This window comes from Setaria italica, chromosome V (genome assembly GCF_000263155.2).
Source record: "Setaria italica strain Yugu1 chromosome V, Setaria_italica_v2.0, whole genome shotgun sequence".
NCBI classification, from domain to species: Eukaryota; Viridiplantae; Streptophyta; class Magnoliopsida; order Poales; family Poaceae; genus Setaria; species Setaria italica.
The window spans coordinates 19,135,124-19,154,386 of NC_028454.1; the positions used below are offsets into that span (position 1 = coordinate 19,135,124).

A 19,263-nucleotide genomic window follows, 5' to 3' on the forward strand; every position below is an offset into this window, starting at 1 on the left:
GCCGCCCGCCCCGGCCGCGCGCCGCCCTCCCGTCGCCGGACGCGCGCCGCATGCCGCGCCCGCCCATGCGTTTGGGCAGATCAACTTGTATTGTAAATATCTCATCTATCCGGTGTTCTTCTTCAGGCACTGTTTCAGGGATTAGCTAGCTGGATAGCTAGAGATGCCGATTTACCAGTACCTAGCAAAGCACCATGCATGAGATTTGATAGATCGATAAGGAAGGAGCAATTTGAAGGGAGCAAACAGGTTTATTGGCATGCGTTAGTTTTTAGAACACTGCTGGCTGCCTTCATGAATGATCAATGTCTTTTAGAAGCTCATACTGATTTCATCTCATCATGATGGACTCACCGTTCAGCAGAGGCCAGAGGGTGCATGGACACATATAACTTGCGATAGAGGAGAGACGTGTACAGGAGGAAAGAAGGGGAGGAGAGAGAGAGGAGAGACAGACATGTAGATCCGTTCACAAAGGGTAAAATAGGCTATTCACAAGAAGTGCTCATGTTTTTGGAGCTGGAGCACTGCCTCCAACCAAACACGTGCAACAGCTCCATATTTTTCTGGAGTTGTTGGAGTGGAGCTAGGAAAGTGTGGAGTTGGTGGAGTGGAGTTGGTTTTTCTAAAGTGAAGTGCTCCCAAACAGCCCCGTAGTACTGTATTCAGCAGAAAAAGTTTGTTTTTTCCACTGTGAATTCAGAGTTTGACTGTTGCTGCTAGGGGTCCAGCAACAATAATGTTGCGACCCTCACGCACCTTGTGTGAAGCACTTCAAAGAATGTCTCAGGGTGCATGAACTGAAAGTGCAGTCTTGCTCTCACAGCATCTTGAGTTGCAGGTGCAGGTGCTCACCATCGCATTGAAGCCAATCGGATCGGAACTGGTACAGATTAGCTTATGTCATCGCCGCACTCATGTTGCAAGTGTGTGCAGCTATGGCTCCATCGAGTCTGCAGGGCGCAGGGGCCCAATATGCAAACATTCCATCAGAATATAAGCTGGAGACCACACATTTTGAAGAATGCACATTTAGCCATAGGTTTGTAATGCAATAACAGCACATTTGGAACCTTACGCTGATGAGAGGGTGCAATGTCCACCAAACTCATCTTCACTCTGGAGAGCAACTAGAATAAGAAAGCTGAAGTAATTCTGACAGCTCCATGCCAACTCCAGGAACACTTCATTCCTCATGCAACATACCTTATCCTGCAATACAAAGAAAAGTGTTTTTCTCAAATTTTTCTTGCCACCGAAATGTAGTAACATTCAGAATTTCAGATATTCTAACCATTGTGACACTGACACCTTTAAGACTTTTAGCAATCACAAGTCACCTGCCTTCCAAGTATTTGATCCCTATGTCGTGGACTTACAAGAGCTTCTTCCAACACCACAGCAATAATCTACTTTCAACTCTACAGCAATGATCTCAACCCAAGTGATGACTGAAACAAAACATCAGTGCTATTTGCTCAGGAACTACACGAGTGAAGTTTTCACCAATATTCTCCACAACAGCAGCTTCCATCACTAAAGCAATGGAACCGGTGTGCATCTCTGACAGTGATCTCCCTGCGAGTTATAGCAGAAATGATTTTGATAGCATTATGACAATCACCACATATCCTTAGGTTTTTCATCACAAGTATAGGTTCTCCTTCTTTTGTCTTCATTAAACCAAAGGCCACAGCAAGCTTCTCGCTATGATGCCTCAACCTCATCTCCCCTTCTGCTGCCTGATCCTTTGCCAAAGCCCATCTTACATCTGGCACATACCCTGCAAGCCTCATTTTCCCTGACATCACCTCCAAGAATCTGTGTACCTCTTTGATTCTAGGATGTGAAACTTCATTGGCAACAAATATATGAACTGCTCTACCTAGCTCTATCCAACTGCAGCCAGGCTTTTTTCTAATGCCCTGATCTCTCATGAGCTTCCTTATTTTTGCAGTCTCTTCCCACTTACCAGCACTAGCATACATATTTGAGAGCATGACAGGTGCTGATGCATTGGAAGGACTCAAATGAAGAATCTCTTTGGCTGCTCTTGCTCCAAGCTCCATGTTTCCATGTGTCCTGCAAGCACCAAGCAAGGAAGTCCAACCAACTGAGCTGAGGCTAAAAGGCATTTTCATTATAAGCTCTTCAGCTTCCTCGAACTTCTTAGCACGGGCAAGTAGGTCGATCATGCAAGAGTAGTGCTCTTCACAAGGCTCAATGTCATATTTCTGCTTCATTGAGTTGAAATAGTCCCATCCTTCATCGACTTTTCCAGTGTGAGCACATGCTGACAACACTGAAATGAAGGTTATTCCTGTCGGTTCAAATTCTGAATTAAGCATGCCTTCAAAGAACTTGAGTGCTTCGGCAGTATGTCCATGTTGTGCAAGGCCTGCGATTATTGAATTATACGACACAGTATTCCTTTCTGTCATCCTATCAAACAACATCTTGGCCTCGTTCACATTTCCACATCTCGAATACAGTGTGATCATTGCATTATGAACAGAAATCTTGTTGCTCCGTATATCGGACTTTATCACCAATCCATGTTGCTGCTGCCCTTGTGATGGTGATGATATGTTGGAGCAGGCACTGGTCACACAGACAAAGCTGCAATCATCTGGGCAGAACCCAGCTCTTTGCATTGCGCGGAAGGAAAGGAGTGCTTCCTCGGAGAAATCCTCATGCAACGAGTACCCAGATATAAGTGTGTTCCATAGCACCAGATCAGGCTTGTCAACCTCACTGAATGCCTTCCACGTATCCTGAACACTACCACATTTGGCATACAAATCAACAAGGCCACTTGCTACATGTGGATCACGAGTGAACTTACTCTTGATCAGCCTGCAGTGGAGTCCCGTTCCAGCAACCATGTCCTTTGCTGTGGCAAAGGCTGATAGCACGCTGGCCAGAGTGCAAGCGTCAGCAGTGAACCCCTGCCTGGCCATGCCCTGGAACAGCTCCATAGCCTTGCGGCCATGTCCGTGCTGACCATACACAGCAATCATGCAGTTCCATGACACATGATTATGCACGCTGCCACCCATATCAGCGAACACCCTTTCAACCTCTTCCAAGAGCCTTCCCTTGCCATAGCCACTCATCAGTGAGTTCCTGACGGAGACATACGAACCGAGACCAGATACGACAGCATAAGCATGCAGCTGCGCCACGGAAGCAATGCCGGTCACAGCCGAGACGGCAGATGATACAGTGAAGCCGTCAACAACAAGGCCCCCGCGGCGCATGGTCGATAGTAGACGCAGCGCGTCCGCGGCAAGAGCCGACGCGAAGGCGGCGAGACGTCCGGGTCGGGGATGCGCCCGAAGAGCTCCAAGGCGAGGCGCGGGTTGCGCGCGTGCGCGGCGAGGAGCGCGTTGTGGGAGAAGACGTTGGGGAGCGGCATTTCGTCGAACAGGCGGCGGGCGAGCGCCGGGAGCGCGAGCCGAGAGCAGAAGAGGAGCAGGTGGTTGGCGAGGAAGGTGGTGGGCGGGATGTGCGCTTTAGCGTACCGCGTGTGCAGGGAGGCGCCGGAGAGCAGGTCACCGGCGGCCGCGGCGGCCGTGAGGAGGGCCACGAATTCGGCCTCGGCCGCCGCCGCGCCCAGGCCGCGGGCGCAGATAAGGGTCATCTAGGCATGGTAAACGTTGCTTATCAGAACTCGGTGTCCCAAAGTTTAGTCACTGCCAAAATTTTTGACAACAAATGGCCTGGGTGAATGGGAGGAAATGGACAAATTACGTTGTATACATGCATATATAAGTCAAAAAATAGCATACTATTTAATGTCCAATTCATGCATATATATAGTCTACAATGTGTGGTATGTGTTCATCGGATTCCGTGTTCATCATGGTGTAGACTTTTAATAAAGTGAAAAACAGTTAGAAACCTACTCTGATTGTGGCAGTGTGGCACTAGATTCACTAAGAGAATTTTTTCTAGTACACTATCTTTAAAGATTCAATGGTCAAGGTTTGTATTGAAAACCAATCAGAAGTGTTCTTCAGAACATTTTCGTTTTGAGAATTTTTTTTACTATTATGGTATCAATCAGCGACTTTTACCAATTCCACTTTTGACTTGTGCCAATGTTTTTTGCTTGTTCATAGTTAAGATGTCACTGTTTATAAAACTTTTAAAAGCTCAAGTACTCCTAAAATGATTTAAAGCTAGCTGCATCAAACAAGTCTCATCAAATGTAGCAAGAACTAAAGTGTACTTGAGATGGAAGTGACACGCGCATGAATAGCTTCTGGTCCAGTTGCGTGGAATAAATCTTGCCAAAAATGTGCCAAGAAACAAAAAAAAGGGCGTAATGTAGTGGTGATAAAAAAAACTAAATGTCCTGCCTTTCTAAAAGGATCATGAAGAGATGCTACAAGTACCACGAGAGAGAGTCAGAATCACGGGGGCAGTAATCGAATGTTGTTGGTCAATTGGTGTTTCTCAGTTGTGACTTCTGATAGGATCGTCCGTGGAAAGAAGATGCAGGCAATGGAATTGAGCCACGTTGATGCTGAGTATTTCTTCTGTAACCGAGAAAGGTAAATATATCGCAGCCTAAAACACAAAAAATAATTTATTGGAGAAGTTGTCGACAACAGGCAAAGTCAACCGCTGTAGATAAGGTTCCGATAGCCGATGAAGGAAAGAGAAAGAGCCTGAAGTTGGCACCGTGTTAACCGAGACTTACCGCAGTTGACCACGGTTTCAGAAACCGATGGAAGACCAGGCGAGCCCAATCCAAAGCGAATTTGACTCCACCAAATAAGGGAAAGCGTAGATATTTATCTTTAATAGTTTTTAGAAATAGTTGTAATAGTTCATGTCGTATCTGACTAGGATTTTAGCTTGCTCCAAGGTATAAATATAAACACATAAACCTTGTAATAGGGGACGATCAATCAATCAATACAACCTTTCGGCGTCACGCCGCCAAAATCCTAGGAGTAGGAGTAGAGTAGATTCGATAAGTTCCTTCTAGCACGCAAGGTTGGATCGGCTTCGATCTCGGGCGAGCTTGTAAGTAGCGTCACCTAGTCATTAGGATCTCTATTAGAACTTCTAAGTTAAATCTTATATTCTGATATTGTCGTGTGACTAGTTATCGAGTTATCTTAGATTGCAAGTAGAATTTTCTAGGTTTTGTCCAATATTCTGCCTGTTTTCAACGTTGCTCAAGTTATCGAACTGCTTAGATCTGGTTAGCTTGTCTTCATTGACTCCCTTGCCTTATTTAAATGTTCACAATTATCAGATTATATCGGCTGGTAGATCTTGCATGCTTTTACTGTTTTACACATGCTAGGTTCGATAGATCTTTATCCCTACCCCTCGTATTGCTAACCGTCTGGCCTCTGACGTCAGCATGCTACTGTTGAGAACCGATGCCTCGGTCGGGTCTTATCCGTATCTCGGAGAAGTGTGATGACGTCATTGAACTGATAGGGGCACGTACAAGGCCTTGCTTCCACGAGCTTGTCTTTTAAGACTAATGGATCAAAGTTAATACCCTCTCACCGTGTTACCTTGTTTAAGTTTAATACACAGTCATGGCATTGATCAGATTTTGTTACCTTAATCGGCTTGTAAGTGGTAGGTAAGAGGCCTTTAGTGATTATGCTCTAGTCTTTTATGTTGACAGATTGAAGTTAATGCCCTCTCATTCATGTTGCCTTTTCTAAGTTCAATACACTTACCAAGATATTAATTAAGATATGTTAATGTATCTGACTTGTGTCTGGTCAGCATCAGCTGGTCATTGTTGTTACATTCTAATCTTTTAAGTAAGTAGATTGATACCAATGCCTTCTCATTCGTGTTACCTTATTTGAGTTCAATACACTTATCAAGATATTGGCTAGATTCATTAGCTTGATAACTACGTAGTTGACGAGCGCTCTCTTTTATGGTTGTTGTGTTACAATGCTTTACTTTAGTCCGTCGGCTAACATACAATGTTTTATTTACACCACATGCTTATATTAAATATCTATCTATCATGGTGTTTATTCCAAGAATGCATAACCATGAGTTCGAAAGGCTTCACCACCGATCGACTTAGGAATTTAATGTTTACCTTGTCAATTTTTAGGTCAAATTGTCTAGTAGCTTGCACCACTCGTGAGCTGTTTTGGAGCCTGCACTAGAGTTAAGCAGATCTCCCAGGTTCTCCGTGTTGTTCAACGCAGAAGTCTGAGGTTCAGATTTTGCATCAACATGCTCTTGGCACGCCTAGTGGGACAAAACATTAACAAACATCATTAGCGCTTGTCGTTGCCTCAACTTCGATCATATAGCCGGCGAACCAGGTGATGATCAAGGTGTTCCCAAAGCTCCGTCGAAAGCATTCATGCCAGCACTTGAGGTTACCCTGGATCATCTGGATGAGAAACAAAGAAAAGAAGTTGAAGATGCTAGGGATCAATACGTGGCAGCGTGTCTGCAATCATTCAGCTTGAACCACAACAAGGCCCATGGGAAGCTTCCTTTGCCAATACCAATGATGCCAGGACAAGAGCCACCAGCCAGAGATAAAAATGTGGTGGATGGAGAAGATGGCCTTGAGCTAGAATTTAAGATTACTACAATGGTCAACAATGTTCTAGTAAGTCCAATTGGGGTATTGGCTAATGAGATTCAGAGGATGATTCAGCAAGTTGCGGATCATTACATCAGCAAGTATTCATATAGACGGTATACGGATAACACGTCTAGCTACAGTGGTGGTGAACCAGGTTCATCTTCCAGGCAGGTGATGCAGCAGCCTACGGTCGGTCCAACTATGGGTCAGCTAATTAATCAGCAGGCGTTAGGGTCAATTGCTATAGGAACCGCCCACCCTCAACTGATGCAACCAAGACAGCCAGATTTCACATCTGATGGTAATAGAGTCTTTGATACTCATTAGCCTCAAGCTGTGGATGGATCCATGCCTTCAGCTTCCCCACATTCGCAGCAAGGGAATGGACAGAGTAATAAAGATTGGGCCACAAAGTTTGCTGAAGTGACGAAAAATCAATTTGGCTTGAAACCAAGAGAACAAGCTTACATGTACCAATGCCCATATCCTGGATGGTTTGATTAGATGGCGATTGTCGTACATATATCTATGGACCCACCAGAAGGTTTGGACAGTCCTAAATAGGGGGCTGGACACTGAGATGTATCTAACATGGAGACTATGGCGTAGGATGACGTAATCTACATGGCAAGACAAGAACTAGTCGAGGATTAGGAAAAGTACTCATAGCAATAAGGGTATAGAACTCGTCTAGTCGAATCCGATTAGTATTCTTGTAATCAACCGACCTGTAGCCCTGCCCCGTCCAACCAACACACAGGATGTAGGGTATTACGCAATTCAGCGGCCCAAACCTGTCTAAATTGTGTGTCTGCATTTAACTTCGAGTTCCTAATCTTGACGAGCCCCACTAACCAAAACACTACCTTGGGCACCCCCCTCGGTAGGTTGCCGGGTCTAAACATCGACAGCTGGTGCGCCAGGTAGGGGAACTCGCCGAGAATCCACAAGCGAACTCGATGGCACAAGTCATCATCAAGCCAATCATCGGGTTCAAAGCAGGAGCGGCGTTCGTCTTCAGCTCCTAGGTTTGCATCACAGACGGTACTGGAAATTTCCACCGCCACATTGCGTCGACCCCGGAGAAGGAGCAGCAAACCATGAAGCTCCAGCGCCAAGCTCTAGAGGACGTCGTTGAGAATTTTGGCGAATCTTCAATTTCTGACTTAGTTAGAGGCTAGGGGGGTGAGTTGAAGTACTACTTGACTTCTTCCACCAGACAGATTGACCCGCACGACCTGGCACATAAGCAATCATGCAAATCGGATTGCCACCAGAGTCGATTCCCGTTTGGACTTCACGACGCGACCATTATTTATCAGGCGGTCCTGTCCAGATCACAATCTGATATGGATATGATCGAGGACCTCAACTACTACTCAGACTCAGATGTGGAGACTCCTTTATTAGGTCCGTAGTAGGGCCTCGCGATCACATCAACTCTCCAAGATAGATTCGTCTATTGGCCCAACATGATGCCACCCGCTCTTGCCAAAAATGATAATTCAAGCCTCATTACCTACCTCAACACCCTCTCGTACCAGGAGGGAACTCCTCTGATGCCCATCTATGAAGAAGGTGGCACCATGGAGGTCATCACTTCAAGTTCAGAAAGCTATTCCCCAGAACGAGAACTCTTCGCTCTCATTACTGGACAAGAGGATGAAGAAGAAGAGTAACGGGACAGAAATCCACGACATGAGCGTCACCCAGATGACGTCTCACAGGATAAGCTCATCGCCAACGTTGTGGGAGAAGAGACTGAAGCTCAAAGAACTCGATGCCGAGCAAGGAACGCCACAAGAGCAGAGTGCCACCGCCGCCTTATAGTGGACTTACCAATTAAAACTTAGATAATGCCTTTGAAGCAGTTCAAACGTGTCATTATCATACTCCCTGGCTACAGTTGCATCTATTGATCTCATCACCCGTGTGATGCCCCAGAACAAGTACACAAGATAGTTGGCTCAACTGGTGGAACTTGCGTATGAACAACTCAATCAGTAGAATTCGATATAGTCAGTCCAACGCTCCCCATCCCAGTGTAGTCAACATGGAAATAGCCATAGGGGCCCTCCGTTCAGACCAAGCCAACTCAGAGGTACCAGACCAAGCCAAGCTGAAGCAGAGGGTGGTCGGGCAGGACCCTTGGGAGGACGTGGCCATCGTAGAGCTAACCTAGAGCCCAAACGTAGAAGACCACTGTAACAAGATCAACGTCAGCTGCGACGCCCATACCATCATTGACGGATGACACCGCAAGTGCGAGCAAGAAGTCGAACACCCAGGAGATGATTCTGACGGGTTCCCCGCCTTCTCAAGACATGTTAAGAGGACAATTCTACCTGAAAAGTTTAAACTCTGGGCATCACCAAGTACGATGGCAAACAGGATCCAGTCCAATGGCTACGATGCTACTCGCTATCATTACAAGCAGCTGGGGAAAATGACGATACCAAAGTCATCTAATTCCCATCTACATGGAGGCAGCGCCACTGATATGGCTTTAATCTTTGGATAAGAACTCTATCGACTTGTGGAAAGACCTCAAGGTAGCATTCACCAACAACTACGCAGGGGCAATGTAGTGTCCTGACAACATGATCAACTTGTCTCAAGTTAAACAACAAGAAGGAAAGACCCTGCGAATCTATACTCACATCGCTTCTTTGACAAGAAGGCCACAATCGTGAACGTCACGGAGCGCGTCGTTATTTACTGCTTCCAGAATGGCCTCCACGACTGCTGGATGTTTTGGATTTTGGCAGAAGACGCCCCGCTGATGTCAAATCTCTCAAGATAATGGTGCAGGTGTGGGCAGATGAGAAGATAGGGAGATCGAAAGGTTCAAGTCCAATCGCAACAAGGTCTAAAACAAAAATAATTAGAACAATAGCCAACACAACGATAAGAACTGCGACGATCGCCCCAACAATGACAACCAAAATAACTACTCAGGAGGCCACAACCGCAAGCGATAGCCAAATGATATTGTTGCAGTAATGTCACAGTCATCCAAGAAAGGTGGTAGCAAAAATCAAGATATGCCCTCATTCAACGAGCTCTTGAAGAAATAGTGTCCATAGCATCCATACCACAAGCACTCTGCTATAGATTGTTTCAGTCTACGCAAAGTCATAAAGGACCTGCCAGAGTCATCTAGCACCAAAGACAAGGGCAAGGCTAAGGAAGACGACGATGATGGTGACAATGGCAAGTTCCAGATCCCATCCAACACTGTCAACGTCATCTTTGACAGAACCCTGAGTACTGCTACTAGGAGGTCCAAGAAGCTCACCCTACGAGACATAATGTCCATTGAACCTACGACACCAACATTCCTCAAATGGTCCGAGGTGCCAATTACCTTCTCTAGGAAGGACCAGTGGACTAGTTTCTCAGACCCAGGATGGTATCCCCTTGTCCTAGACCCGGTTGTCGCTGGCTCCAGACTCATTAAAGTACTCATCGATGGCGGTAGCGGTCTCAATGTCCTATTTGCCAGGACACTGAAGAAGATGGGCCTCGACATCATCGATATGCTCACCCCAACGAAATCTCTGTTCTATGGGATTGTCTCGGGCAACGTTGTTGTACCCCTCGAATAGGTGGTTTTGCCAGTTACCTTTGGGACCAAAGAACACTACCGGATAGAATACATCTATTTCGAGGTATTAGACTTTGAAATATCGTACCACACCATCCTTAGAAGACCAGCATTGGCCAAATTCATAGCCATCCCGCACTACGTGTACTTAGTACTCAAGATACTAGGATCCAAGGGAGTACTCTCCCTACACGGAGACTTGAAGAGTTTGTATGACTGTGACACAGAAGCTGTGGAGCTAGCAACAACTATCCAAGAACCAAATTCAATGATGCAAGTCTTCACCTCATCCAAGAAACTATGCCCATTAGGGCTCGAGATTCCAGAAAAGAAGTCCCAGGCAACCAAGGTCAAGCCGGCAAGCGAAGTAGACGTCAAAGCCATTAACCTCAAAACTGGTGATAGCTCCAAGACAGTCCTGATTGGCACAGGTTTGGATCCTAAATAAGAAAGTGTGCTTCTCAGCTTCCTCCGGGCCAACCGAGACATCTTCACGTGGAAACCAGTGGACATGCTGGGGGTGCTTAGGGAGCTGATCGAGCACTCACTTAACGTGAATCCGAAAGCTACGCCAAAAAGGCAATGCCTACGATGATTCGCCAAGACAAAAGGGAAGCCATCAAAAAAGAGCTAGCCAAACTACTCGCAGTGGGCTTCATAAAAGAAGTCTATCATCGAGAGTGGCTCGCTAATCTCATCCTGGTGCGAAAGAAAAATAACAATGACTGGAGGATGTGTGTTGACTACATATACCTCAACAAACACTATCCAAAGGATCCCTTCGGGCTCCCTTGGATTAATCAAGTCATCGACTCCACAGCTGAATGCGCCCTACTCTGTTTCCTCGATTGCTACTCGGGTATCACCAGATAGCTCTCAAGGAAGTAGACCAGATCAGGACCGTGTTCATCACCCCATATGGAGCTTTTTGTTACACAACAATGTCTTTTGGGTTGAAGAACGCATGCACTACTTATCAACAGGCAATATAGAAGTGCTTCAAAAAGCAGCTACACCGCAACGTGAAGTGTACGTGGACATGGTCGTAAAGACTAGAAATCCTGATGACCTGATTGAAGATTTAGAAGAAACTTTCACAAGTGTGCGACAATTCTAGTGGAAGCTCAACCCAACAAAGTACGTCTTCGGCGTACCCTCCGGGAAACTACTCAAGTTCATCATCAGTCACTGAGGAATTGAAGCTAACCCTGAGAAGATCTCCGTGTGACATCCCTAGTAATTAGGAGACTAAATCAAAGCTAATTCTAAATGACCAAATGCTAAACACCTTTTACTAAAGCACTTAGAAAGCAAGTAAAAACAAATTTTATATAAGAACTCAAATTTGGGCCAATATAAAAGTGGTAGATCTTTTCAAATGAAGCAACTTTCACAATTAGCACCTTTCTTGATTTTGAGTGGAAGGTGTTCAAAAATTGAGTAGAAGTTATGCACTATTAAGATCACATAATTATTGTATATTGTTGAAAATCAAACTTGTGAACCAACTCCAATTTCTTCTATGCAACTATGCCTCCTATTAATTTTTTTAAATACTAGATACAATTTGATGATTTTACAATATTTTTTTACTTAATTTTTCAGTGGCATTTCCTTGTGTTAAAAATTCATTTGAAGTTCAATTTTGGCTATTTTCTTTTGTGAATTGTGTGAAAACCAGAGCAACTCTTAAGGTGATTCTTGTGGAATTGGATTCTTTTTCTTTTTATCTTTCAAATGAGTATTTTTTGGGGAATTTTTGGGCAAGTGTAGCTAAGTAAAATGAGGGGAGAAAGTTGAAATAGTTTAAAAGCTCGCGGGCCCACACGTCAACACCCTTCTTCCTCCTCCGTTCCACGTTTCCCTCTCTAGTAGGTAGCACAGGCAGCACCGCTCGATGTTGGGCAGCGTCAGCAGGGTGCCCCTCGTCGGATTGGCTGGCAGGGTGTCGCCCACGCAAAATCCCACCGCTGGCCTGCTCCTCCTCGCTCGTGCAAGCCTAGCGATGGCCAGAACTGTCCTTCACCTCCCCGGTCAGCAGAACACTGGCGCCACATGGCCATTTACCTCCGGTGCCCATCCCTCGCTGCCAATAACCGAGCAGCATGATCTTGATGCCTTGCCGTCCTTATCCTCGCACCCAGGCCTTAAATCAGCCCTTCCCAAGCCTCACTGCCTCCCAAACCATATATTCCCCATTATCGTGCTTTCCCGAGCTCCTCTATCCCCCGGCCGAATTCCGTGCAACTCCGGTTGTCTCCCTCCAATAGCTCGTGCCTGAAGCTCCTCCACCCTCCTAGCTCCAACCTTCGCCACTTCCCATCGCTCGTGGTCCACTAAGCCGCCGAGAATGGAAGTTTTCCCTGCCGCCCAAAGCTTCAACCGCCATCGTCTACCCCATAATGGACACCCACCCTCCGGTCCTCTTCTTCACCACCCGACCACTCAAACGGAGCTTAGGTAAGGCCCTTGTTCTCGTGCTCGTGCTAGTTCATCTTGTTAGCTGAGTTTCCACGCTTGTTCCCGGTGTCGCCGCCGGCGTGTGCTGCCGCCTCCTAGAGCCCATGTAGTGCCGCCCCTTTCCCTATCACCGGCCCTGCTGTTGAACCCTCTGACCTCCGTGCGCCATGTCCTGCCCCACTTCCAGCCAAGCCGCGCACCTTCCCCCTTGCCGCCGCCGGCCTGGGCCAAGGGCCACGGCCGACCATGCCAAGTGTCATGCCTGTTCGGTTGTTTGTGTGTGCGTGTAGATGCCTTATGAGAAGAACAAGAAAGGGTAGGGGGTTATGGGAAAAGTCCAGGGACCTTTGCATGAGAAAACTATAGATCTAAGGGCCTAGATGCAAAATAGTCTCGGTTTTGTGTTATTTCCTAGATTTAAAAAGGTGAAACTTTGAAAAGGCATAGAAAAATGTAGAAAAAGGAGGAAAATATGAAACTTATTTTGCTAGGTTCCTGATGATGTCTAGTTTGTTTTAAAAATATTCATATGCATGTTACTGATCTGTATTGAGCACTAGATTTTATTTTGTATAAAAGCTAACAAATGCTTTATAAATCATAGAAAGCTTGGAAAATTGAACTCTTACATTGCATCTCATGTAGAAGCAAATCTCGATGATGGTACCTACGAGCTACTTCTGGCAGCTGAGGAGGAGCTATCTGCAAAAGTGAACAAGATCAAGGTTGTGCAGGACCCCAGTCGAGCTTCAAATGACCCTCAGTCTAACTAGTACAAGAAGGCAAGCCCCAGAGCATAACCCTGGTTTCCAAATTATGCAATACTAGGAAGGCAAGCCCCAGAGCATAACCCTGGTTTCCAAATTATGCAATACTTATGTTGCTTATGTTTGTGCATTAAGTTCATAGGAGTTGCTTGAAACCTTAGTTTCATGCTCCTAGTACTCATGACTTGAATACTAGCATGTTAAGTCGAGTAGATGCTATGCTAAATAGGGACATGGTAAAAGTTGAGTGATTTCCTGTCACTCGTGAGCTACAGTAGTTGCCTGTTTAGTTATGTTGGAATCATAAGGTTGACGGGTGGGGCTTGGTGCTATGTCCTGCAATTATTGATGCCCCATCTGTATAGAGGAAAAACTGCTAAGGTTGAAATGTGTGGGAGTCTTGGTCAAGTTTTCGAACGTACTAAACACATGCTGAGAGTATGGGGAATCAGTAAACCTAGTACCTAATTGAACTGGCATGGACCTTTCCCCTGTTCTCTCTAGAACTGGGTTCCCCTACGGCCACATGTGGGTACAAGTGCAGTCATGGTACAGTGTCATTCCAGGACTGGTGGAGCCTTGTATCCAAGGGAAGTGGGATCTAGATAAACACCACAAATTGACATGAACCGTTGATATATGTGAACCCGTCGTGGCAGTAGCATATGTCGTGTGTTTAGGTCTACCTTGCAAGCTTAAGAAATTCGATTCGAATCGTATGCTTCTCACAGTTTGGGACTGCTTGGCCTCTTTTCCTGCATTGTGTAAGAAGGTGAACAAGGATGATGCTTAATATTGTTGCCTGATTAAATTTCTTGTTCTACCATGCTTGTTTAGTGTGTGATTATCTAGAATGGTTAATCAACTAGAACTTGATGCTAAAATTTGAAAGCAAGGACCTATTTTAGAAGCTTTTGGCCAACAAACCTCTCAGCCAAAAAGCCTTGCATGTCTAGGAGTCAATGGATTAGATACCGCTAGACGGGTAAGTCTTCTTGAGTATTAGTATACTCAGCCTTACTTGTGGCTATGTTTTCAGGTAATGTGGATGTGAATGACTTGGTTGCTAGTTTGACTTGGCCATCTCAGCTCCCTCTGGGATGGATGGTTGAGTGGGACCCGTCCTCGGTCGGCGAGGATCGTGGTGATTGATATCGTGGCAGGCTTCACCATGGTATTGTTGTATCGACACTAGACTACCATTTTATTCTGCTGTTTTGAACTCCGAATACTACTTTATGCATTTGAACTCTTGAGTTGTAATAACTTAATTTGGAACCTGTAATAATTTATCTGGATTTTTGTAATCTCTGGACTCATCTTCGTGCGAGTATGCTTTGTTTCGATCCGAAACTTGTGGTTGCATCAGGTGAAACTGATAGAGTCGGAGTGCCCGATCTTTCGGTGAGTAGACATAAATTCGACTTGGTGGAAGTAGACCCCACGATCCGACTACGACGAGCGAACCTGAAGTGCCAATGCAATCGCTGAACCAACTTCCTATGGTTACCAACCTTGCCAGCGCAAGATCAGCCTGATCATGAAGATCGATTCCTGTCCGCAATCGAAGAACGAACAAGAAAAAGAGGCGAGCAATCTAAATATCACTCGAAGGTGGAGTTCTGAATCACACAAGGACAGCGCGTATTTGCGCGCGTTCAAGAGTAGCTAAAGCTAGATGTAAAACAAAACTCAAGTCGTAAACAAAAGGGACTCTGACTAAATAAAGGGGGCGCAGCCCCTGGAGTCCAGAGGAGGCGCGACGGCAGGAGGGGGGCACGCGCGACCAGGGGGAGGGCCGCGGCTCCCAACCCTAGGCGCCCCAACTGGGCTGCCCTGTTGGGCCATCTTCTTATTCCGCTGGGCCTTCGTTCCTTAACAGCATGATGAAGTTTAATTCTCTCGCACGGGCCCGAGTGATTGGCCCAACTGGATGATCAACTGTAGGCGCCTGAGGTGGAAGAGCAACCGGAGGCGCCTGAGGTGCTGCTGGTGTAGATGTACTCGTGGTGTCCTCATCATCCTCCCCTTCTTGAACTGAAGTCGTCCTCGACGGCAACTCCTCATCTTCGCCCGCATACGGTTTCAAATCTGCAACATTAAAACTCGTGGAAACACCAAACTCCGCAGGCAGGTCAAGGATATGCATTAATCTTGGTTAGCACTTTAAAAGGACCAGCAGCACGTGGCATCAATTTAGAACGACGTAAAGTAGGAAAGCGATCCTTTCTCAAATGCAACCAAACCAGATCACCCGGTGCAAAAGTAACATGTTTTCTCCCTTTACTACCCGCAACCTGATATTTAGCATTAGCAGCAGCAATGTTTTGTTGAGTTTGCTCATGCAAGCTAATCATTTGATCAACATGTGCAGCAGCATCTATGTGTGGGACGTCCTCGGCATCAAGCGCAAACAAATCAATAGGCGCCCGAGGAATATAACCATAAACAACCTGAAAGGGACACATCTTTGTAGAAGAATGCGTTGCATGATTATGAGCAAATCAACATGAGGCAAGCAATCTTCCCAACGTTTCAAGTGTTTATCTAAAACAACCCTAAGCATGGTGGACAAGGTTCGATTAACCACCTTAGTTTGTCCATCAGTCTGAGGGTGACTAGTGGTGCTAAACAGCAATTTAGTTCCCATTTTATTCCATAGTGATCTCCAAAAATGACTGAGAAACTTAGCATCATGATCAGAGACTATTGTATTTGGAATACCATGCAAACGAATAATCTCGCGAAAGAACAATTCAGCAACATTGCTAGCATCATCAGTCTTATGACAAGGTATAAAATGAGCCATTTTGGAGAAACGATCAACAACCACAAAAATACTGTCCCTCCCCTTCTTAGTTCTAGGCAATCCCAAAACAAAGTCCATAGGAATATCAAGCCAAGGGGAAGTAGGAACAGGCAAAGGCATGTACAAACCATGGTTGTTCAATCGTGACTTAGCTTTCTAGCAAGTAGTGCAGCGTGCAACAAGGCGCTCAACATCAGCACGCATCCGGGGCCAAAAGAAGTGGGCAGCCAGCACTTCATGCGTCTTGTAGACGCCAAAGTGCCCCATGAGACCGCCTCCATGCGCTTCCTGTAACAACAAACGACGAACCGAGCTAGCTGGAACACACAGCTTGTTAGCGCGAAACAGGAACCTATCCTGTATGTGAAATTTGCCCCATGGTTTGCCATGAATACAATGGGCGAAAGCATCTTTAAAATCAGCATCGTCCACATATTGATCCTTCACAGTTTGCAAGCCAAAGATTTTAAAATCTAACTGTGACAGCATGGTATAGCGACGAGACAAAGCATCACAATGACATTTTCCTTCCCGCTCTTGTGTTTAATAATGTAAGGGAAAGACTCAATGAATTCTACCCATTTAGCATGACGACGGTTCAGGTTTGTTTGGGTACGAATATGTTTTAAAGCCTCATGATCAGAATGAATTATAAACTCGTGATGCCAAAGGTAGTGCTGCCAAGTATGCAAAGTGCGCACTAAAGCATAAAGCTTCTTATCATAAGTAGAATAATTCAAGCTAGCACCACTTAATTTCTCGCTAAAGTAAGCAACCGGTTTTCCTTCTTGTAACAAAACAGCACCTAGCCCAATATCGCTAGCATTGCATTCAAGCTCAAACACTTTAGTAAAATCAGGCAACTGCAAGAGAGGAGCATTGGTTAACTTATCTTTCAAGGTGCTGAATGCAACCTCTTGCGAATCACTCCAAGCAAAGAAAACATCCTTCTTTGTAAGCTCATGTAGAGGCGCTGCAATGGAGCTAAAATCATGAACAAACCGGCGGTAGAAACCTGCAAGGCCAAGAAAGCTTCGAATTTGTGTGACCGTCGTCGGTGTAGGCCACTCCCGAATGGCATCGATCTTGCTGCTATCCACCTCAATGCCCTGTGGAGTAACAACATAGCCAAGAAACGAGACACGTTGTGCGCAAAACATGCATTTTTCGAGGTTAGCAAATAAATGGGCCGCACGCAACGCATCAAAAACAGCACGCAAATGTTCTAAATGCTCTTCCATAGACTTGCTGTAAATGAGGATATCATCAAAATAGACAACTACAAACAATCCTATGAAGGGCCTCAGAACTTCATTCATCAAACACATAAATGTGCTGGGAGCATTTGTCAAACCAAACGGCATAACCAACCATTCATATAACCCAAATTTCGTTTTAAAAGCCGTTTTCCATTCATCACCTAATTTCATGTGAATCTGATGGTAGCCACTACGCAAATCAATCTTAGTGAAAATAATGGCACCACTAAGCTCATCTAGCATATCATCAAGGCGTGGTATAGGGTATCGATAGCGAATGGTAATGTTATTAATAGCACGATAGTCTACACACATACGCCATGAGCCATCTTTCTTTGGAACAAGTAACACGGGAATGGAGCAACGGCTAAGAGACTCACGAATATAACCCTTTTCAAGCAACGCCAGTACCTGGCGCTGGATTTCCTTCGTCTCATCCGGATTTGTACGGTACGGTGCGCGGTTTGGAAGTTGTGCGCCAGGAATGAGGTCGATCTGGTGCTCAATGCCACGAAGTGTGGGAGTCCCGGTGGCAAATCTTTTGGAAAGATATCAGCGTACTCCTGCAAAATGTTAGCAACCGCAGATGGAATATCCAAAGATGGTGCATCATCAAGTGAAACGAGCACACTAGAGCATATAAGGGCGTAGCATGGCAAAGGAGCATCGCGTAACTCATCAAAATTAGCACTTGTAGCAAGCAAAACAGGAGCATTCAACTTGATTTCAGAATTAATAGATGTCGATGGTTCAAGTTGTTTAGCAGTTTTAGCAGCTCTAGCAAGATCATCTTTAAGAATTTGTTCAGGTGTCATTGGATGTATAATTATTTTCTGACCCTTAAACATGAAAGAATAGTGATTTGAACGACCATGATGCAAGCTATCAGTATCATATTGCCAAGGTCGCCCAAGTAACAGAGAGCATGCTTCCATGGGAATAACATCACAATCGACAAAATCAGAATAAGCACCCATGGAGAAAGGAACACGGACTGATCGAGTAATTCTAATTTTTCCACCATCATTAAGCCATTGAATGTGATATGGATTTGGATGCTTACGAGTGTTTTTCCCTTCCTACAGTCCACGAAAACCAAAACAAATCTTTTTCAGGTTAGATCCTTTGTCCCAGCAACCGTTTAGCCTTGCACATTCTTTCAATAAGTGTCTTTGTTGAATTTGTGTGCCTACTCGTTCAATTGTTGCTGGTTACTTGTGTTTAATCTCTTGTTTCTCGTTTTTCCTCTAACCCTAGTTTTCGCCGCCGCCGCCGTCCCGCTGCTCGCCAACCCTACCAGCCGCGCCCACCGCACCCCCCCCTCGCGACAACCGCGCCGCGCCATCCCACCACTCCGATCGCCCCTCCCCTGTCAAAAAAAAAGATAGAAAGCAATAAAAAAAAAGGAACGTGCAAAAAAAAAAAAGGAAAGAAGCAACACAACAAAAAAATCCAACAGGGAGACGGAAGGTGATCCGGTTTTGTTTCGGTGGAAACTCCTTGCGCGTGCCGTGAACCCCCCTGGGTCACGACCCTCCGAGGCAACTCCGTAACCCCCCCCCCCACGCATACCACGCCCTTCCCCACGCATCCCGTGCCAGCTTTTCATATCCATATCTCTCTTTCTTGGTACTTTTCTGAGGTTCGCCTTGTTGGGATACGAGGTAGGCTACGCTAGCGCAAATCAAAATTTCTACCGCGTATAACCAGGAAGAACTGCCGTATAAGGATCACGGGATTACCACTCGACGCACTACTGGTGC

General features: G+C 45.6%; 1 protein-coding gene across 10 annotated transcripts in view; it reads right to left on the reverse strand.

Annotated features, from left to right (window-relative positions):
• Positions 1-3,683, reverse strand: part of LOC101777595 (palmitoyl-acyl carrier protein thioesterase, chloroplastic) — a 13,306-nt gene extending 9,623 nt beyond the window's left edge. For 2 of the 10 annotated variants that reach the window (XR_002677993.1, XR_002677992.1), the window contains exons 1-3: positions 1,295-3,676; positions 1,079-1,212; positions 856-953 (exon numbers count right to left, since the gene is read on the reverse strand). The gene's annotated coding sequence lies outside the window, so the exon portion shown is untranslated. Of the gene's footprint in view, positions 1-554; positions 954-1,073; positions 1,213-1,294 lie in introns of those variants that run through there. The other 8 variants (XM_022827238.1, XM_022827241.1, XR_002677990.1 and 5 more) reach the window with 7 other exon arrangements.
• Between the last annotated feature and the right edge of the window lie 15,580 nt (positions 3,684-19,263).